Genomic DNA, 23,922 nt, shown 5'->3' on the forward strand with positions numbered 1-23,922 from the left:
AACTCAGCCCAGTTCTGCTTATCTGAGGGGGACTCAATCTAACCACACACACACACACACACACACACACACACACACACACACAATCCCCCACGCCTTCCATGTCAACAAAAATCTATAGTACAGTCTCTTGACCTGTGAGTTTATTTTCTGGATCACAGAGTTATCTGTAAAGCTTTTTCCCTGGAAGTGGGTTAAATTATTTTCTGGATCACAGAGTTCTCTGTAAAGCTCGTGATGATTTCTGGAGGATAAGTTTTGCTCTCTGCAATGTTTAAATGGTATACAATTCCTCTAGATAGATAGCCTGAAAATTAATCACATAAGGTTGTTTTCCACAATGTAGTAGTCACAGTGTTGTGTAATAATCACCAGCATGTAATTCCAGAACATATTTACTATGTTTAGCATTTTCAGTAGTTTTCAGTATGTTCACAATGCCTTGCAATCATCTCCACTAGGCAATCCTATCATCTCCTCACTCTAAAAAGAGTCCCACACTGTCAGTAGTCATTTGCCATTCTCCCCTTTCCCTATAACCCTGTCAGTCACCAATCTACTTTGTTCACATAGATTTGCCTCTTCTAGACATTTCATATAAAAGAAATCATAAAAGGAATCATGTAAATCTTTTGTGTCTTTTTAAATTAGCAAAGTGTTTTCAAGTGTCATCCAGGTTATTGCACAAATCAACCCATTATTCCTTTACACAGCCAAATAATATTCTGTTGTATGGATGTACCAAATTTGGATTAGTTATTCATTCATTAATGGACACTTGGGTTGTTTCCATTTTTTGAAAATTTTGAATTAATGCTGCTATGAACGTTTGGGTCCAGGTTTTTAAGTGAACATAGCTTCAGTTCTGTTGGGCTTATACCTAGGAGTGGAATTGCTGGATCACATGATGACTCTATGTTTATTTTTTTAAGACTGAGGCATTCAGCTCCCTATTCAGTTTTCTCACAAGCATCTCAAATTCAACACGTGGAAAGCCCAGGATTTAAAACCTTTCCCCATGCAAATCGCTCCTTTGCCATTGTTTGCAATGTGAGTTACTAATATCACTCCCTAGCTCAGCAAAATTGACATGGTCATGTGAATGTTTAATAGGCCTCTCAAATGTAATGACAACAAAAAGAACTGAACTTTTTATACCTCGTCTTTCCTATGTTAGTAAATGGTGTTAGCAGACACCCATTGCTTACACAGAACTCTGACTGCTATATCTGATTCCTCTCTTTTACTCTCTCTCCAGCCCCGGTACTGTCACGACTCTGCTGTTTCTGCCCTCACTTTATATATTTGACTACTGCTGTCTAGTTCCTCTGTCACCAACCAAGTCCTCACTGGTTCTAGCTTGGGCTAATCAATAGCCTTTTAGATATATCTTGGCTTCAGTATGCAGGAACCATCCACTCTCCATACAGTAGCTGAAGAGAATTTAAGCAATAGTAATCTTCACAAGGTATCCCATGACACAGAATGCAACAGAACTCCTTCCTGTATTATGAAGCATTCTGCAATCTGGCCCCCACCCACCTCTTTTAGCTCATCCCATTCCTTTCCATTTGCCCATCATGTACAGTTACAGTGGGCTTCTCCCTGTTCCTAGGGTTGCCAGATAAAATACAGGATACCCAGTTAAAAGTTGTTCAAATTAATAGACTCTGTGGCTCAATAATATTCCATTATATGTGTATACCATCTTTTCTTATCCATTCCTCCATTGATTGGCACAGAGACTGATTCTGTATCTTAGCTGTTGCAAATAGTGCTACAATAAAAGCATGCATGCAGGTATCCCTTTGATATGCTGATTTTATCCCTTTTGGACATATATCCAGAAATATAGTTGGATCATATGGTTGGCCTATTTTTAGTTTTTGAGGAAACTCCATTCTCCATAAGGGTTGTACTAATTTACATTCCCTCCAAGAACATATGAGAGTCCCTTTTTCTCCATATCCTTGCTGGCATTTGTGAAATGCTGTTATTTGCAGCAAAATGGATGGAACTAGAGGACATTATGTTAAGTGAAATAAGCCAGATACAGAAACACAAGTACCGCATGTTCTCTCTTATATGTGGTGGCTAAAAAATGTTGTTGCACGTAGAATAGTAAAGACTAGAGGTGGGAGTGATGGGCGGAAGGGTGGGTAAGGAAGATAAAGTGTGATTAGTACACCACCTGCACATGTCCAGATATCACTTTGACTCCCACTGATATGTACACAAATATAAAATATTTTAAAAATAAATTGACCTTTAGAAAAGGTCATGGTTTACAGAAAAACTAACCAGAAAGTGTAGAGAGCTTCCATTGACCATGCATAGCCCACATAATTTCTTCTATTCTTAGAATCTTACTGATGAATCAATATTGACATGTTATTATTAACTAAGGTCATAGTTTGCATTAGGATTCACTCTGTATGTTGTATAGTTTGGAGTTTTGACAAATATATAATGACATGTGCTTATTGGCTATTTATTTACTTGCTTTGGAGATTATGGTATCATACAGAACTAAATCCCCAGGGTTCAACCTATCCAACTTCTCTCCCACTCCCTATGGACCCCTGGCAACCCCTGATCATTTTATGGTCTATAATTTGCCTTATCCAGAATTTTGTTAGTGGAAATCACAGGATGTAGCCTTTCTAGATTAGCTTTTTTTTAAAAAAATTATTATTACCAATAGGCATTTAAGGTTCCTCCATGGGTTTTTGTGGCCTGCTTGAGAGCTCATTTCTTGCTGCTAAATAATATTCCACTGTATGGATATAACATTGTTTATCCATCACTGACGGAAGGACTGTTTTTTTGCTTTCATGCTTTGGCAATTAGGGGTACAGCTGCTATGAACATTTGTGTACAGGTTTTTGTGTGGACACAAGTTTCAGTTCATTTGGGTAATAGCAAGGAACATAAATGCTGTTGCATGTGGTAAGACTATCTATAGTTTTGTAAGAATGCATCAGGATGTCTGTAAAGTGGCTGCACCATTTGTATTCCACTAACAATGAGAGTTCCTTTTTTTTTTTTTTTCTCCCTTTCCCTCCCGCCTCATGTCCCTGTTTAATGCGAGTCTTTTCTTCCTGCTCAGCCTCACTGTTCTGCTCTTAGTTGTTCTCATTATATCAAAGAAGACATTTGGTATTTGTTTTTTAGGGATTGGCTAGCTTCACTAAGCATAATCTGCTCTAGTGCCATCCATTTCCCTGCAAATTCCGTGATTTTGTCATTTTTTAGTGCTGCGTAATATTCCATGGTATATAAATGCCACATTTTTTTTATCCATTTATCTATTGAAGGGAAAAAAAAAAAGGGAAATCACATGGAAATGGAGGGAGACCCTCATTGTAATACAAAATTATATATAAGAGTTTACGAGGGGAATGGGATAACAAACATGGAGGGAAATGAATTTCAATAGATGGGGTAGAGAGAGAAGATGGGAGGGAAGGGGAGGGGGGATTTTAGAGGATAGTAAAGGTAGCAGAATACAACAGTCACTAATATGGCAGTATGTAAAAATGTGATGTGTAGCCGATGTGATTCTGCAATCTGTATTTGGGGTAAAAATGGGAGTTCATAACCCAATTGATTCTAATCTATGAAATATGATTTGTCATGAGTTTTGTAATGTTGTGAACATCCAATAAAAAAAAAAAAAAAAAAAAAACAATGAGAGTTCCTGTATTCCAGGTTCTTTCCAGCATTCGGTGTTGTCAGTATTTTGGACTTAAACCATTCTAATATGTGTACAATTGTGTTAATTAGCAATTTCCTGATGATATATGACATTGAGCTTCTTTTCTTATGCTTATTTGTCATCTGTACATAATCTTTGATGAGCTTCTATTCAGATCTTTTACCCACTTTTAACTTCTTTTTTTTTTATTGTTGAGGTTTAAGAATTCGTCATACATTTTGGATACAAATGCCTTATCTGATACATGTTTTGAAAACATTTTCTCCAAATTTGTGGTTTGTCTTTTCATTCTCTTAACAGTATCTTTTGCAGAGCAGAAGTTTTTAATTTTAATCACCAAATGCTTTTCTTGTGTGTTATCTTATACAAGTTTTATACTTTTGTGGTTTATATTTAGGTTTATGATGCAATTGGAGTTGATTTTTGTGGAGAGGGTACGTCTGAGTTTATGTTTTTTGTTTTTGTATGTGAACGCCTATTTGTTTCAGTACGTTTTGCTGAAAAGATGACATTCTCTCCATTGAATTGCCTTTGCTACTTTGTGAAAGATCAGTTGACTCTATTTATATGGGTCTATTTCTGGGCTTTCTGATCCATTTGTCTAGTCTTCTGCCAAAACCACACAGTCTTGCTTACTGTAGCTGTACAGTCTTGTGTAGTGCCAATTTTCTAACTTTGATGGTTATCCTAGGCCTTTTACTACTTTAGGATAAGTTTGTTAATATACACAAAATAACTTGCTGGTATTTCAATTGGGATTGCATTGCATTTATAGAACATGTTGGGAAGAAATGACATGTTAACAATGTTGAATCTTATTATACAGGAACAGGGATTATCTTTCCATTAATTTAGATCTTTGATTGCCTTTCATCAGAAAGATTTTCTTCAATGTAGACTTTATACATATCTTATTAGATTTACCTGATTTATTGCATATTTCCTTTTTGACAGTAATAGAAAAGTAGTGTATCTTTAATTTTTCAAAATCCAAGTTTTCATTGCTACTATATAGAAGATGCAACTGACTTTTGCATATTAACCTTGCATTTTGCAATCTTGGTATAATTGCCTATTAGTTTTTATAGTTTTTTCTGATTCTTTTGAATTTTCTACATATGCCCAGTTAAACTTGAATTTCAGATAAACAGCCTTTTCTGTTAGTGTAGTATGTCTCAAATAATGCAGAAGAAACAATGTTGTTTATCTGAAATTCAAATTAACTTGAGTGTCTTGCATCTTTATTCACTAAATCTGGCAACTCTATCCATTTTCCATCTCACCAAGCTCATTTCTGCCTTGGAGAATTTACCCATTCAGTTCCTCTTCCTTTAATGCTCTTTCTCCTGTTTTGCTTGGTTGGCATCTTGCTCTTCAGCACTCTGTTTAAATGTCCTCTCCTCAGACAGGCTCCCTAACCCAGTCCAGCGGTCTTCCAGTCCTTCTCTCTCACATCAATCTAGTTTAATTCTTTGCATCGCAATCATCACTTAACAATTTATTCTGTGCTTGACCATTTGATTTTTGTTCTTTCCTCCCATCCCACCCCCAGGCCATCCCACCAAAATGCCTCCCCTTGTTCAGCACTGTACCCATAATTCCTTAGAGTGATGCCCAGCACATAGTAGGTTCTCAGTTACTGAACTGATGACTGAATGAAAGTATTTAAACCATAAACCTGAATCATCCTTTAATCCTTCCTCCTCTTATTTATATTTAATCAGCTACCTGATTGTGTTTAAAAACCCTACCCCATTTAATAAACATGTACACATATTTTTTTGCTAATTATGAAGTTGGATGGACATAAATTTTATGGATAGAGAATGCTAATATCTTTGTTGTTTGAATCCGCATTTCTGTGATCATGGTAGGCATTTCCTGTGCCTACTGTAACAGAGCACCACAAACTAGATGGCTTAAAACAACAGAAATTTATTCTCTCACAGTTCTGAAGGCCTGAAGTCTGCGATCGAGGTGTCAGCAGGGTCAGGCCTCCTTTAAGACTCTGGTTGGACTCTTTCCTTACCTCTTCCTAACTCTTAGTGGCGGCTGTGGATCCTTGATGTTCCCTGTTCACACAGTGTCCTCTACCTGTGTCTTCAGGTAAGGACACCAGCCATATGGATTGGGGACCACCCTAAGCCAGTATGACCTCATCTTTAAGTTTATCTGCAACCACCCTGTTTCGATAAGGTCATGTATTAGATGGTATGACTCCAACACAGTCCCTTCCTCCCTTCAATCCCTGCCCCTGCCCTGCCCAGGGGAGAGACTCAATTCATCTAAAGCAATTACTAATAAAGAAGAGATTTTAGTAAGATTCTTTGCAATTTACTTAATGAAATACATTTCTTTTTGATTTCAATTACAGAAAAGCCTAGGCAACATTGCCTATACTCCCTCCCCTTCTATTCTTCTGTTTCTCCCCATACAATTTTTAGAGTTTGGAGGCAATCATTGCACAGAAATTGTGTGGGTTCATGATGCTAGCTAATGGCAAACATGCTTCTAGTGTGGACCCTAGAATAGGGATGGTATATAGGCCTTGTGACCAAATAGATCTAAATTTAAATTCCAGATCAAAATTCGGAGTCTGAGCTTAGATTTGAGAAGGCTTTGGTTTATGGAGTTTGGGTAAAACTTTCATCCTTTCTGAGGTCACAACTGGGTCAGAAAAGGAAAACAGTTACCAAGTCTGTCTTTCCAGGTGGCTGTGAAGTCAAGCAAGAGAAGGACCTGAAAGAGTTTTCTAAACTCCATAGCAGAGTCCCAACTTCAATCCAAGCCAGCAGACATGTTTAAATTTTGTGTATGCTGCTGGCCCATGTGGTGCGTTAGCATTTTACACTTACTTGCTAAACTTTTTACAAGGGATATTTTATATAAAAACCCGGATATTGGGCTCCTCTTGGCCAGTCTGGGCTGACATTTGCAGGAACACAGCCATCATAACTGCAGCCTGCGACGGGAACCAATGGATGGCCGCCATTGATGGTCAAGGCTGCTACTTGTTTTTCTTATGTCCCAAATTTTCTTCTATTAGAGGAGGAAGGTGAAATGACTCTGGGATTCATTATTTTCATCAGAAGTTAGGAAATGAAAGCTGGACTGAGAAGATCACACGGCTCGGGATAAATAGGAAGCAATGAATTTCTTTGCAGAAGCTGAGAATATTCATACGTGTTAGCATTCAAATAAAGTATATCTATGCTCAAAGCATATGTCCTAAGATGCCTTTATAAACCAAATCTAGCATGAATAATTGTGATCCTTACTCCAACATGCTATACAATGCCAGCTAGTATTATGCAAGCATTTACTTACATTCTTCTCTCTTTCATTTAGCAGTACACAAATTGTTCTTTTATTCATTGAACTCCCCTGTGATCTTGAAGCACTCTGTCATACAATGTTGTACTATTTTCTAATAAGTTACAAGTGCCTCCAACCTGAGTATGAGTTGCTTATTTTTTTTTTTTTTATCTCCCCACATTTCCAGTCTTGGATTTCGATCCAGATTAAAATGCTCCACACATGTGGTGAGTTTTAAATTTCTGAAGTGGAGCCTCGTCACCGAACTCGAGACAACGTTACTAAAATATCACACATCCTGACAGGAAGCAAAAAATGGAGTCGATCTCAAGATGTGGGGTGTCACATAAACACACGAAAGATGGACTGGATGCTCCATTTTCTCCAATATGTTGGAGCATCCTGCAGACAGAACCTTTACGGAACCCAATGATGGATCACAGCTAGCATGTCCTTCATCTGCTACCAGAAATCACTCACCCAGGATTTAACCACAGGCTCACAGCACAAGACAAATGAGAAAGTCCGGAAGCCAACTCTTGACATTTCCTCCTTGGGAGACACCGCTATAGGCTTTCACTGGCTTCCTCCGAGGTAACACATTCTAACTTTATTTAAAGACACCAACATGTGCCTAAACACCCAGTCTAGAAACTCAAGTTGCCGTTGGGTCTTCCTTCTGCTTCTCCTTTCTCATTAATTTGGCTACTGTGTTTCATGAATACTCTAAAATGTCTTTGGAATCTGTGTCATTTTTTTCCCATCCTCATAGTCAGATACCATTGACTATTTTTTTGTTTTAACTTTACTTTTCCTACCTTCTCTACCAAAGTTCTTACCACGGCATCTTCAGGAGCTGAGCTTTCATGTATCCCTTTAACCTCAACCCCACTCAGACCCCTGCCATTCACTCATAAATTCCACAAAGAGTTATTGAACATTTAAAATACGCTGAGTGCCTCTGTAGGTTCTGGAGGCACAGCAGTAAACAAATCAACGATAATCCCTACCTGGAGCTTTCATTTTGGAGATGGATTACAGGTGGTAGATAATAGGGGGCAAGATGAATGAATATGTTGTTTTAGTCAGCTTTTTTTGCTGCTGTGCCTAAAAGGATCTGACCAGAACAATCCTAGAGGAGGAAAAGTTTATTTGAGGGCTCACAGTTTCAGAGGTCTTATCAATAGGAGGCTGGCTTCATTCCTCAGAGCTCTAGGTGAGGCTGTACATCATGGTGGAAGAGTAGGGTGGAAGGAAGCAGCTCACATCATGGTGATCAGGAAGTAGGGAGAGATCCCCACATTCCCCACTTTTGTGTGTATACACACACACACACACACACACACACACACAAATATATATCTCAAAGCCATGCCCCAATTCCCCCCTCCTCCAGCCACACCCTACCACTTTAGTTTTCACTCAATTAATTCCATCAGGTGATTAATTCACTGATTAGGTTAAGACTCTCACAACCCACTCATTTCTCCTCTGAACCCTCTTGCATTGTTTCACATGTGAGCTTTTGGGGGACACCTCACAACATATGTAGAGTATAGAATGTGTTTGATAGTGACATGTGATGTAAGAAGAAGGGAGGACTCATGGGGTGACTGGTGGAGGAATAAGATGCTCAGGCTGGTGTGTTGTAAGTGTGAGATGCAATGAGATATCCAAGTGCAGATGCTGGAGGCAGCCTAAGGTTTGCACCTCCACACCCAGGAACAGCAGCACTCTTGCCTTTCCTGGGATCCCTCATTCTTCCGCATCTGTGTCCAACTTTGCACATGCTTATTTTAAGGACTTTTCTTCTTATTTAAGTATTCTTTCTTCTTGGCTTCCTCTTAACCACTTATCACACTGAATTGTAATTCTTATCATTATTATTATTTTTGTTATTTTTATTTGCAGTACCCAGGGGTGCTCCACCACTGAGTTACATCCCCAAACCTTTTGTAATTTTTTTTTTTTATTTTGACACAGGGTCTTGCATAGTTGCCCAGGTGGGGCTTGAACTGGTGATCTTCCTGCCTTAATCTCCCAAGTACCTTGGGATTACAGGAGCATGCTCCCGCCACCTTCATTGTTCTTATTTGTTCCTTTACCACACTGTCCTGATACTAATCCTCAACATACTGCCTGATACAAAATAAATAATCAAGAACATTTCATGGGAGAATTGAAACCTATGAGGGTCATAATCTCCTATGTTCAGCTGTTAGATTTCTTGATACTTGTTGCTATTTCTCCTCTCCCATAGAGAGAGCCATTTGGCACACATTGTTTTAATCAATGTGAATTAAATTCTATTTTTATGGATGTGCTTTTCTCTTATTCCCTTAGGCGTACAATTTATCAAGCATGAGTAATATCTGGCACACAGATCTCGAATAGCTTCCTTTTATTATTAGATCAATGACTGTCTGAACCGAGAAAGGAAATATCTAGGAAGAGAATACCCTCAAATTCCCTGAAAAGGGTGCTAAGGAGAAAACATGGCAGTATAAAAAAAGTAACAGTAGATCGCTTTGGGGCACTTGAGTCCTTATTTATGGAAACCTGAAAACATTTTCAAAGTATATTTTCAGCAGCCAGTGACCCTGTGTTGATGGCTTGGCCTTTGAATATTGAATGCATTTATTTTGCCTTTCTTTGGTGTTCAACGTATTTTATAAGACACTTGAACAAAATGGAATCCAATTTTAGCAAACCAATCTCCCTATACCTCTCCACCTCCACCCACCCATTGGTCCCTCTCCTGAGTCTAACCCATTGTAGCTATTTTCCCAGAGATTGCCTAAGCCTTAATATAAATTTGTATTTATGTCTATCATTTTTTACATAAAAATGGGATCTTACTATGTATGCTTTTATTCCTCATAGTTTTCTTTCATGTAGTATGTATCTTAAGCATGCTTTGGAAATAATAGCATGTGGGCTGGAGTTGTGCCCCAGTGGTAGATCGCTTGCTTTACATATGTAGGCACTGGGTTCAATTCTCACCACTGCATATAAATAAATGAATAAAGTACAGCCCATCAACAACTAAAAAAAAATCATGTAACATATGAGTATACTTTTTTCTTGTCAACAGCTCCATAATATCCTTTTGTTACAATTTAGATAAACTGTCACCTACTTAAACAATATCCTATCATCGAGACTTTATTGTTGCAGAAAAGATGCTGCAATGAACAATTATATCAATGTAGACAGATATTTTAGCATCAAGTATAGGATACATTTTTAAAGGGCATTTGTGGTTTTAAATTTTGGCATATAAGGGATAATTCTGAGAAACCCTCAAGATACTCTGGTGTCCACAAACACATGGTGCACAAAATCTAATCAGGACCCAGATTCTATCATTGAAGCCTCATTATCTAAGCCATCTGCACTCAGTTTTGAGCTCGTTGGCTGGCCAAAATGCAAGTAGAGTATATTGACCTTGCCAAGGTCAATTTCACAGAGCTGAATCTGATGCAGAGGCAACCTCCACTCCCACAGTCATTCTGTGGACCCACAGCAGCCCCTAGAATGACATCTGGGTATGGCAGTGCAGGGATTGATGCCCTAGCATGACTCACGCCTCTGCTCTGAAAGACTCCACATGGCTTTGCCCCTGGGTGGAGTGGGATTTGACTCACGCACTGACTCAATCCAACAGCATTCCCTCCATCTGCGGGTGGAACTTCCACCGGGAACACTAACTCAGTCATACCCTTCTCTCTAGCAAGTACATAAAGGTACAGAGAGCCTCGTTCTGTGATGGTCTTTTGCTATGTGAACCCCACTGCAGAATCTGGACAATTCTTGGGGTTCCTCATCTTCTCCCCTTATATCCTCAAAATCCAATACCATCAAAATCAGCCATATCTGTTTCTCAACTCCCTAATGGCATCTTAAACAGAAAGAGGTCATTTAAGAATAATCCTATGGTGGTGCACGCCTGTAATGACCAGCAGCTTGGGAGGCTGAGGCAGGAGGATTACAAATTTAAAGCTAGCCTCAGCAACTCAGTGAGGCCCTGAACAACTTAGCAAGATCCTGTCTCAAAGCAAAAATAAATAAATAAAAGAGTTGCCGATGTTTCTCAGTGGTTAAGCACCCCTGGATTCCCCATCCCTAATACACATCTCTTTCCCCAAAAAGAAGAATTCTACAAGCATGGTGTGACTAATATGGTAACTAAGATTTCATTTAAGTCTATGTGCTTAATCATGGATATATAATTTATCTGTAAATAAACTGTGCCAGTGTGAGCTCAGTTTGAGACCCAATCCCTCCTTACTAGGGACATAAGAGTTTCATGGCTTGGAGAAGCAGGCTTTGTGTTTTGGTTGGGAATCTTTGTTTTGTTGAGATGGGGACTTGCTATATTGCCAGTCTGGCCTTGAACTCCTGGCCTCAAGCCATCCTCCTGACCCAGCCTTCTAAAGATCTGGGACTACAGGTGCATACCACTGTGCCGGGCTTTGGTTGTGTTCTTTCTTCTTTGTTTCTAATTTTTCTTCCATTGTTTTCCTGTTTCTGTAGTCACTCCTTGACAGGTTCTGGTTGACATGGTTGTGTTTGATACAAGACAGAGTCCTTGCTGCCCAGTTTGGGTCTTTTAGCTTAATCCTTTGCTTTTCCCCCTCCTCATCAGGAGATGTTGTGACATTCCCTTTTCTTCTTATTTCTGATATGGTAGCTGCATCTGCATCTGTGTCAATGTCCACTTTATGCTTGTTCAGCCTGTCTCACCAGAGATTTTTTTTTTCTTTTTGGTACCAGGGATTGATTGAACCCAGGGGTGCTTAACCACAGCCACAAACCCAGCCCTTTATATATTTTGTTGAGACCCAGGATCTCACTGAGTTGCTTAGTGTCTCACTAAGTTGCTGAGACTGGCCTTGAACCTGTGAGCCTCCTGCCTCAGCCTCCAGAGCTGCTGAGATTACAGGTGTGTGCCACTGCGCCCGGCTCACCAGAGATTTTTAAGTGACTGGCTCCTTTTGTGGTGGGAGAGGCTGCTTCTCTGCCATTCAGGAAACCTCATTAGTGGGTCAGGAAGGATCAGCAATCAGGAGCAGCCATCCGGAAGAGCCTGCTCCTGCCAAGACACACTCACACAGTATGCACACACAGGCAAGCACACACTCCAAAATTTCAGCTTCCATGATCATTCTATCATTATCTCTGCATTTTAAAAACCACCCAAGGATGGCAGAATGGTCCCTTTAGCAACTTCCTTCTTTGATTCTACCCTGCACACTGGAGTTGCCTTGAGCTGAGGCTTGGGACGTGAACCAGGGAGGGTGGAGTGAACTTGCTGGAGTACCGAGGTGAAGCAGGGGTGGGGTGTGTTTCCTTTAGGGTCTGAGTAGAATGTTGTTGCAGGTGGGGCTTGGAAAGAAGGCTGTGCCTCATTTCCCTAAGGCAGTGTTACTTGGTCTAAGCCATGGTCTTGATTTTGGCTGCCTTTCCCAAACTTCACAAACTTTACCATTTGTAGGAACCATTTTGAATCCCATCCTCATTTTAATTCAATTTGAAATTATAACCGGTCACAGAGAACCAATGATATAGATGTGCCAAATCTCAACACACACTGACTCTTGCTCTCCCAGGAAGCTCAGGTTATGGGAAGGCAATCTCAATGGGAGAGGGGAGAACTGGTCTCTGGTCTCACTGCACCATTTCCAGCTGTGTGGTCATGAGCAGGCACCTTAGCCTCTTTTTGTCCTTCTGTGCACAACTGTCTGAAGACAGAAGAATGGCACAAGCTCCTCAGAGTCCCTTTGTTCTCTGATATCTACATGCTAAGCAGCAAGTGTAGTTAATTTGTTATTGTCCTCATTCTCCCAAGAAAAAATGGAAGTTCAAATAAGTGGTCTCCCAACTCTCCCATGATGTAAAGCAGAAACATTAATGCAAAACCTGCTACAAATGATGTAAGTCAGACCAGATGACCCTCCAAACCCTGCTATTCCTTGAGTGCATTGTTTTTGCTTAGAGACAATGACATAATGGAGGGGAAATGAGAGCCTGTAGAATACACTCAGCACAGTGCACAGAACCCACCAGGCATCAAGACACAAGCACTTCTAATAACAATGGCTTCACTGTCATCGTGTTATAGAAACTATAAGCAATACACCATAAATCATAGGCAGGCAGATATATTATATATATATTTGATTGCAACTCAGAAAATAGGCGCAAATATTTTAATTTAGTTGATGTCCATGAAATGTGTTTCATCTCAACTATTAATTATGGTTTAATTTTACTAAAGCAAAAATGTGAGAGATGTGTTTACTCAGGAGACAGGATGGTCTAGTAAGAAGAATATGGGGTTTGGGTTGTGTAGTTTTTCCTTACAACAAAAATCAATGACCACATTGTTAGACATCGGTCTGACTTTGAAGCAGGGACACCGAGATGTCCCTTGTCATATAAAGCTTCATTTTGTACATGACCTAATCAAGGACACATCTGCTTTTGCAAAACATGATCACAATTCACTTTTATCTCTGTTCCTTTACCAGGTAGTTGAGCTTTTTGACAAAGGTACAGAGCCTGAATTTGATCCTGAACCACCCAAAGCAAGGTTCTTTCTATCCTGGTTGTCACTCCCAGATGGTCCCAGTATTAGGTAGCTGCCCCATCCCCCCAAATGACCTGCCAACTCTGGCTTGCAGTGGTAAGAATCTAAGCCAATGAAAGCCAGACCTGGCAGTACCTTTGGAACTTCCCACACAGGAATGTGTGGGTTCTGGAGCTGGTTTGCTGCCCCAAGGCTGCAGTGTGAGATGCCAGGGGCTGAGCCAAGTCCCAGATGCCAGTGAATAAGAGTCACAATATCCCCAGGAAGTCTTCACCACGAGGGGTCTGTCCTTCTTTCCTTGCTACAGAGTTTCACTTCAGCCAACACACTCACCAACTCCTCCGATACTGGCCCATCTATTCCTTCAGGAATCCATGCTTTCTGTAATGGCTCCTATTTCCCCCATATCTGCCCTCTAAAGTTGACCCTTGAGCCAACCCAGATAAACTCCCTGGATTTGACAGTTGTCTGAGTCTGAGAACCACGGCTTCCTCAAGGCCCCAAAGGTTCCCTGAGGTGGACTTTTTTTCTGGACTAATCACCTGGACTTGTAATTCAGGCTTCCAACCCTTTCCTAGACCTCCAATTCTAAAAGCTAGTATGTGACAACATGATTTCAACCATGAAAGGATTAATGACTTAGGAGATAGCAATGTAAGAAATGGAAGGATCCCTGAATAACTGTGTGGGCCTGACTCACATTACTAGCCTGGGCTGCACACCATAAAACTGTTAAGAGAAATCTCCCGTATTCCTCTGAGGAGGAGGTCTCTTTGTTATAGCGGCTTAGCTTTCTTTAGCCTAACTAATTCCATGCTTCCTAGTAGTCAGGAAATGAAAGTTAAAAAAAGATACTATTTCATATCCTAGGATTGGTCACATTTAAGAAGCCTGATGATAACGATAATTGGCAGGGATATAGGAAATGAGAAACTCATATATTTTGGCAGGAGTATAAATTTTTGCAACCACTTTAGAACAATTTGTCAATATTACTAAAGTAGAAAATAGCATTCCTTACAACCCATTCATTTTACTTCTAGGTAGTGCAATTTTACATACTGATTCACACCCATAGGGCCTTTAAAACCTCATTTATTTATTTATTTAAGAGAGAGAGAGAGAGAGAATTTTTAATATTTATTTTTTAGTTCTCGGCGGACACAACATCTTTGTTGGTATGTGGTGCTGAGGATTGAACCCGGGCCGCACGCATGCCAGGCAAGCACGCTACTGCTTGAGCCACATCCCCAGCCCCTACAACCTCATTTATAATAGTAAAAAATGAGAACAACCTGAATGCTCATTGTAAGAAAATGGATAAATAAATAGTAATTTTTTCATATGAATGTGCACAATCAGTAGTTAAAATGAATACACTACGTGTGTATGTATCAATAGGAATAGATCTCAAAAACACAGTATTGAAGAAAGGAGTTGAATTATATATATATATACAACATGAGAGCATTCAATAATATATTTAAAATATGCAAAGTGAATAAATATGTATCGTTTTGCATACATACACATGCAGTAAAGGCTCAAAAACGTGATTTGGAACAGTATAGACCAGATTCTTGACAGTAGTTGCTTCTTGGAAGGAAGGCGAGGGCATGGGTCTGTAGAGAGAAGTAAGAGGACTTAACACTATTAAGTTTTAATTATTTTATAAACAATGAAAAATGCTAAGTTGTTAATATATATTAATTAGGGTATTGGTGCCATCAGAATTATGCTAGAGCTGGTTGAGATGGGGGGAGCTGGTTGTGATGTGAGCATCCCTCTCTTGCCACCTTGCTCTCATCACCTCTTGGTGGAGTTTGAAAGTATTCACATGGTGTATTCTTAGAAGTGTTCACAGCACAGGAATGGGCAAGTGCTACCAATCGGGGCTGTTTTCATCTGGAAAGTTAGTTGTTAGCACACTATATACCTATGTATGTACAATGTATCTGTATGGTCACCTTGATACTTTTAAATGATTTTTAAACTCTTCAAAATGAAAAAAAAATTAAAATTCTATTTTATCTAACTTTTCTGAATTATATTTTTGCATAAAGCTTCCTGCATGTTTCTTATTGGTGATAAAAATAATTAGAACATCCCTCAAAAGGTTCTAATGAAAGGCCAGGTTTTATTTGGCTTTTGAGAAGACTTGGCTCATTGGGGTTTGAAGAAGATTTTGGACTTCTGTTACACAACTGCAACATCATGTGTCTTCAAATCATCTGTGATACCCTCCGTGTGACAGAGGTTTCCTGCCTCATCTCAGAGAAGATACCAATTTCATAACTACCAGAATGCCTACGTTGTCCTTGGTAAATTCAAGTTGAACTACAAATTTGATTTCTATCTGTGTAAAAATAAATTGGATGCTCACAACACATTCTTGAGACTCCACGTAGCATGAGCTGGCCTTTGCATTCACGGCCTCAGGTAGTGGTGACTGTATTTGGAGTTTCTTAACCCCAAATAAGGACATGTGGACATAGACATATGGAGGAGTATGGGCCAAATGTTGGACTGGAGTTCTGTCATTAAGATTCTGGGCTTTTATCTTTTTAATTGTCACCAGGTGACAAAGATGACTCCTTCCTCATCAAGCACAAGAGTGCTCTGCTAACCACGGTCATTGGAATGATTGCTTTAACACAACTTCCTATTTTTGTTACTAAAATGTAATACAGATTGAAGAAAATGTGAGAAAAAGAAAATAATCTGTTCATCATTTCATAGCCCGGAGATAACCACTGACAGGTTAATAAATAATTTTTCAGCTTTTGTGTCTATTTTTAAAACAATGATATTAAACTATGTAAACTACTTTAACTGGGCCTCTCCCCTTAAGACTATCATTAACTTATTTTAATATCATCAAATTTTCTTCAAATGTGCATTTTATCTCTTTATAGCATTACATTGTAAAATTGTAACCAAATTCATTTCCCTCACCCTCCCACTGTTATATAAATATTCATTTAGATTGTCTGCAATTCATCCATATAAATCGGATATGATTGTCATTCCAGTATGACTTTGCATACATCTCTCTTCCTTTCTTTGTAATAAATTTTAATAAAGTCGGAATTTATTAATACTTTTCAAACTTTTTTATGATCATTTTTATGCAAATTGATTCTTCATGTAGGCAACTTTATACAACCCACAACATACATTTCATGTATGTTAAAGACAATTATTAAAAGCAAAACTTTGGAACTTAAGAAGAAAATTTATGAAAACATCTTTTATGATATCACAGTAGGGAAGAAAGGAAAGCACAACAAAGGTAACACTAGATAATTTAAATATATTAAAATATAAAACTTTTGAATAATAAAATATGCTGTCTATAAAAGAACACAGATTGGGAGAATTTGCAATTACATAACATAGGAGCGTTAGGGTCTAGAGTAAAAGAACTCTTAAAAATCAATAAGATATAATGTGGTAGGAAAAGAGGCAGAGAAGATGAAAGACACTTCACACACATACAAAAAAACCTAATGGCTATTAAACTTAGGATGACACGTTCAAATTTATTAATAAGTAAATCAACAAACTGGTTCACGTTCATCAGATTAACAATTTTTTTAAATTAAACAAGAATGTGATATATTCAGGAGTCTGAGCTATTGCTGATGAAAATATAAATTGGCTCAAACATGTTGAAAAGCAGTTTGGCAAGCAATCATTAAAGTTAATGAGGTATGCTCATTAGAGTCAGAACCAAGGTGAGTCAGGCAGGTGCCTACGGCATGACATTTAAGGAAGCCCTCACTTTCAGGCTCATACAGATGCAGGTTTGACACCTGAGAATGGGGGTCACCTTAAATAATGTACTCCAGATGCATACATGATTTTGGTCCTGATGCACGGAGTCAAAATGTCAATAATTCTCCCTCTCTCTCTCTCTCTCTCTCTCTCTCTGTATATATATATATATATATATATATATATATATATATATACATTCACAAATTATTTCACCTATGCACCAAGAGATATAAACATTCTGCAGGCTCAACTCTATCTCAGGTTTTCTTCCTGGAGAACCCAACCTATGAGCTTGGGTGAGTTTGGGAGTGAGGGAACAATATGAAGTTTTGGAATTGATCATTTGCCTCTTCCCTGGCAATGGAGATTCTTATCATCCTGGTCTCTTGAGCAGAAATAGCTCTGGCACAATGTGGTTGTTGGATAGAGTCCTCTGCAATTCATGCCTACCTAGAATCTCAGAATACAGTCTTACTTGGAAATAGGCTCATGCAATTAGATAAGGATTTTGGGATAAAACCAACCTGAATTTTGGGGGTGGGGAGCAGCATTGATTGGCTAAGGCCTCTACATAACTGTTCAACCCGGCTTGTGTCCTATCCCATAATCCCCACTCCCTTATAGATATAGTTCCTGAAGCATCATCATAACCTCCTGGGGCAATCTGTCTCAGGACCTGTTCCCAGAAGCCTACTTAAGACAGTAAGCATTGTCATCATCTCATACAGTCTGGCTATTTGCATAAATTTGCAAGAATAGTGAAGTGACTATTTGTAAACACGTCCAGCACAGATCCAACAGCTAAGAAATCCTGAGCTGCTCCTAATTTCTCTGTGCTTTGAGTCAGTTTTAATCACAGGTTTAAGAACTTCTAACCATTAATCGCACCATGCATACTTACTCTGCTAATTGAAAAACTCCTGAAATTAAAATCAGCTTTGCACACCAAAACCCCCTTGGCTATCAGAAACAAAGACCTCTCAAGAGATTTCAGGTTTACAAAGGCACATTCATGCTTGCAAATTTATGGGCTTAGCATTTTCAATTAGGTCACTTCATATCTTTAGGTTTTAGATTGGAAGACTGAGAACATGCGGGTCATGGAACATTAGTTGGAAATAATGATGCTTTCTTGAGAGCCTCTGAATCTACTCCAAGGGAGACACTTGATTTAAAGTCAGGGCAATGTGCACGGAGCCTGCCAACCTCCTCTAATTAGATTATCTGTAAATATGAAGAGTCAAATGATTTCTTAACACACACAAAAGGAATTCTCATGCTGATACGACCCAGAGGAGAACTGGCAGTCATGCTTCTATTGAATCTGAAAGGATTTAGCCAACTGACTCCATCTGGGGTAGGAAGGGGTCGGTGGAAGTGAGAGCAGCCAGTGAGGCAAAGACCAGATGAGCAGGTTCATTGTTCAGTGACTTGTCCAGGGTCCACGGTGAACTGAAAGTGTGGCTGTGGCTTTTTATGGATGTACAGTTACAGTCAGGGTTAATTTAACTCCTTCCATGCTGACAAACTGAACTGAGAATTCAAGATTGGGGGGACAAAGGCATGTGAAGCCATAGCTTTCAGTATCCTGCATGTCAGCATCTGATCACAGCTGAAGCAGCACAGAGACATGGCATAAAAGAAGTAAAGATTACGGGCCAAAGCAAAAGAACTTTGTTCTCTGACACCATCAAGAAAGTGGATTAAAAAACAAACTCATGAAATGAGAGAAAATATTTGCAAATCATTCATCTGACTAGGGACTGGTATCCATAATAATAGAACTCAATAAGAAGCAAACTAATTAAAAATGAGCAGTCTTTGAATAGAAATGTCTCCAAAGCAGCTACACAAATGCCCAAATAAATCCATGGAAAGATGCTCAACAATGTTACCTATTAGAAAGATGCAAATCAAATTCACAAGGAGACTGCACTGGGAGGGCTAGATTCAAGAAGCATCATAACAAATGGTGGCAAGGGTGTGGAGGGACAGGGAACCCTATACATTACTAATGAGAATACAAAATGGTGACTCTGCTTTGGAAAACAGTTTGGCAGCTCTTCAAAAGGTTAAATATACAGTTAGGTTATGACCCAATAATTCCACTCCTACATGGAACATGAGAAAGAAAAGCACGTGTCCACAGAAAATGTTGTGCACAAAGTTATAGCATTATTCAGAAAAAACCAAAAAGAGAAAACCCACATTCCATCAAATGATGAATGGATAAACAAAATTTGATTTATCCATGTTAGGAATATTACTTAGCCATAAAAATGTATGAAGTGAATGTTACAATATGGCTGAGCCTTGAAAATATATACTGGGGTGAAAGAAAGAAGTTGAAAAAGCCACATGTAGTATGGTTTTATTTCTATGCAATGTCCAGAATAGGCAATCTATAGAAAAAAAGTAGGGTCAAAGGTAGTTAATTAATGGTGGGGGGCTAATCGTTATAAAGTTTCTTTTTTAAAAAAAAAATCTTTATTTTATTTTTATGTGGTGCTGAGGATTGAACCCAGTGCCTCATACATGCTAGGCGAGCGCGCTACCACTTGAGCCACATGCTCAGCCCATAAAGTTTCTTTTTGAGGGGATGAAATTTTTCTAAAATTAGATTATGGTGATGATCACACAATTCTGGGACTATATTAAAACCACCAAGTTGTACACTCTAGATGAGTAAATTTTATGATGTGTGAGATATACCTCAATAATGATGTTACAGATTTTTTTTTTCAAGGCTGGGGATATAGCTCAGTTGGTAGAGTGCTTGCCTCACATGCACAAGGTCCTGGGTTGAATCCCCATCATCATCATCATCATCATCATCATATCATCACAACAACAACTTCATTCCATTAAGATTGCTACCTCTTTTCTCTGACATGGACAGGAGCTGCTTGTTCTTGGTTCTCTGGGGTCCCCTACATGTTATGCTATGATCTGTATTCTGCTCTACCTGGTATGCCTTTCATGAAATATAAAGTTACATGTGTGGCAATTTCCCAAGTACAAAGTTTATAAATTTGGAAAAATAATGTGAAATTTGTTTGAAGGCAGGTCCTAGAGCTATGGTAACTTTGCTATTGCCCTGAATAACTCCTGTGGATCTGCTTATTTTCTATCAATATTCTTCATTATCTCTGTAGTGGTTATATTCTTCTTCTTCTCATTATTATTTTTTAATGTATATCCCCTATTCCCTCTGAGCCTGTTCTACTCCCAACCAAAGAGGAATGTATTTCTAAGTAAAGTTGGGTTTGCCTGGGTGACTTTCTTTGGCTAATGGAATGGGGGAAATAATGACTCCTCAAAGTGGGGAGTTTAAAGAAGCTTTGAGATCCTCTGCCAACCTTCTTATTTCCTCCCATGATGGAAAGTGTGGGCTCCAGAAAGAGATGTCTGCTGTAACCCGAGACTTGGACATGTGGAGCAGGGCCACCCATGGCTGCCTGAAATTTCAGGGGAGAAAGACATATGTATGTAATAGTCCACTGGATTATTTTTTAAAAAACACAGAATTATCATAATGAAAGTTGACAGATATGTCACCATTTTATTCATTCATAAAACATACGTTAAGCATTAACATACTCAAATTCTGCAGCTACTCTTTAGTAAACAAGACTTAATGTCTTCTGTTCCCTAGTATCTTATGGTCTAAAAGTAAGACAGAAAAAGGCAAAAATAACCAAAACGCAAATTATGTGGTAAATGACATGAGAGATATAAAGTGTAATAAGAGGCTTACGGCAGAGAGAAATCATTTCTGACTCAGAGGGATTACAGAGCTTCTTGGAAGAGATGGGGTCTTAAACATGTAGGTTGTGTGTGTGTGTGTGTGTGTGTGTGTGTGTGTGTGTGTGTGTGGTGTATTACTCTGGAAATTTTTAAGAAAGGTTCTCACTATGTTGCCCAGGCTGATCTCAAACTCTTGGGCCTCCATCTCAGCCTCCCAAGTGCTGAGACAACAGGTGTGTGTGTGCCTTCGTACCAGCCACTCTTGAACTTTTAATCTATGGTCAGTTATTTTAGGGGGTGAAAACTCACTTGTACATAAACTGAAAGCAATATATACGTACACACACACACACATACACACTCTCTAACACAGTATATTTAGTTATCAATACAGCTGTATGGGTACAATACCATATAGAACAAAATGAAAGCAATTTAATATAATGACTTAATTCTGCAGGTTGAACTCTAATGTAAACCTATTTGGCACCGTAGATTTCCTATTGTTTTCAAGCCTTTTTCCCTTTATTTTGGACAAATGGCTTTTTTCCCCTTGAGACAGACTCCCACCAACAGTGCTTGCAGGGTGTGAGGGAATCCCTTCACCTGAGCACAGAGGCCCTTGGTGGCGAGTGGATCTCGACCCTCTTGTGAGAAGGCAATCTCTTTGCAGCGAAGCACTCAGAGAGAGGTCAGCCCATCAGGTGGGTGAGGAATGGAGACACAGAGAAGCTAAGGAATTCCAACTCACACAGCATTTTAGTGGTGGGCTGGGGCTTGGGGTCAGGCCTCTTGATTCTCTTTTTACTTTTCTTTGATTTATGATAATTATAAAAGTGGTCATATTCTGCCTTGCTTTGTGTTGAGTTCAATTTAAAAGACGAATGTAAGATTTAGTAGGTTAGGGCCCAAGTGACAAGTGTCTACAGGGTCTGGATGGTCACATGAGCCTCCACCACAGAGGAAGCAGCCGGTCCTCTTGGGTAGAGTACAACCGTGCACACAGAAGGGCCTGCTGTGGCCAGAACTTACAATTTTTTCCAAGATTAAATAATGTTTTGAGTCAAGCTGACGGGGGTGGGGAGACCTTTGCAAACAGAGGGAACAAACAATGTGAACAAAAATATAGGAACTATGTAAAAAGCCAGTGGTCTGATTTGGGGGACATATAAAGACAAAGGTGAGTATCCTACAGCCCCAAGGGAGATGGGGAGGAATTCACCCAGAGGTGTCAGAGAGGTCCCCACCAAGGTCAAGTGGGACCATTCTGCCCCCATGCCTCTTCAGGTCAGAGAACTGGAGAAGTTGGCTTTCCCCAGGAGCCAACCCTGCCCTGGCTCAATGCTGCAGGAGCCTCTAGAATTTGCAGGGATAATCCAAAAATGGCCAGAAAATCCTTGCAGTGGTAGGTGTACTTGGAACTAACCAGATTTTTCTAGTTATTCAAGAAGAATGGAAGTTTAGAGTAGACTTTCAGTTTAATTAAAGGAAAACGTAGGCAGTTAGACTTCTGTATACCTAACTATAAAAGCCACACTACACACACAGGAAGGGAGAAGCTTTTCCAAATGAAGCTATGTGTCTTAGAAGGCCAGGTGCTGGGCTCCCTGCCTAGATGGCTTGTTTCTTTAGATAACTGTTCTATTTCATTCCCTTTGCTAAAATACAGGCCTGTGAATTTTCCATATTCTGTGCTATGACTCAGACCTAAGCAGAGACATCAGACCCAAAAGAAAAATCCAACACACTTGTCCTTTTCTATGTTGAAGGTAGTCCTTGGAAACGTGGAATTTCCTACCAAATGTTTCCATTAAAACATTTCTACCCCAAAATCTCTTCTTGTTTAAAAAATACATTTGCAACACGGGCAACCTGAATATACCTTTCCCATAACATGCTAAAAGCAGACCACAGATACACTGAAAAGACTCAAATGCAGGTGAAAGTAATCAGGGAGTTTTGATGGTATGAATTTAGCATTTACATAAGTATGCTTTAATGAAATCCAAGCAATAAAAAATATGTCCTCCAATTTCTTTCAGTCCAATTTGAGAATGGCCACCAGTTCTCCAGAAGGTTACACACATCACTTTGCAGCAGTGGTTTTTGGAGACTGATTTGGCATCTTCAACCGACTCCAGGGGGAACCTGGCTGGGCATGGTGTTCAGGCCCCCTCCAATCTCCACCCAGTGAGGCTCCACCAAGTCCTCCCGGCCTCTGGACCTCATTTCCTCATCCTTACAATGTTGGGTCCCCTCCATGATGTCTAGACCCTTTTCAGCTGTCACACTCTTTGATTCTACCTCCCTCCATCCAACAAACGTCTAGATTCACAGTTTAATGATTAAGTTCTTTAGAATTTTAAATTCTTTTCTCTCCTAAAAGCATGTCTTTTAAAAAAAAACTAAAGTCTATTGGAGGGTATTTATTCATCTTCCTAAAGGTTGATTCTGAATTTTTATTTATACACACAAAGGGGTGTTGATGCTGAGGAACTGCAGCCTCCTCGGCAGTCCTGCAGCTCAGATTGAGCATCCTGCATTGCTGATGGGACTGTGGGACACTCAGAAGGAAAAACCTTCTTCCAGGAAAGGAGAGATCTCATGTGATTTTGCACTTGGAAGAGAACCAGGCATATTCCAGCTGAGCCAGCTCTTGGCTCAGGGCAAACCACTGCCTGATCTCTTTAGTCCCAGGTGATTGGCAGATTCATTGAGGTAGCAGTGCATTCTGGGGCTGTTTACAGTAGTTTGCTCTCAAGCAGGATTT

General features: G+C 39.4%; 1 protein-coding gene across 5 annotated transcripts in view; it reads right to left on the reverse strand.

Moving 5' to 3' along the window:
- Window positions 1–23,922, reverse strand: part of PSD3 (pleckstrin and Sec7 domain containing 3) — a gene marked incomplete at its 3' end in the record, with an annotated part of 568,898 nt that overhangs the window by 499,107 nt on the left and 45,869 nt on the right. Inside the window, exons 2-3 of one of the 5 annotated variants that reach the window (XM_081269546.1) lie at window positions 20,765–20,863; window positions 15,155–15,247 (exon numbers count right to left, since the gene is read on the reverse strand). The exons of 3 other annotated variants lie outside the window; for them this stretch is intronic. The remainder of the gene's footprint in view (window positions 1–15,154; window positions 15,248–20,764; window positions 20,864–23,922) is intronic. One more of the 5 variants, XM_081269547.1, reaches the window with a different exon arrangement.

This window comes from Spermophilus citellus, assembly GCF_964194105.1.
Source record: "Spermophilus citellus genome assembly, chromosome: 16".
In the NCBI taxonomy this organism is placed as follows: domain Eukaryota; kingdom Metazoa; phylum Chordata; class Mammalia; order Rodentia; family Sciuridae; genus Spermophilus; species Spermophilus citellus.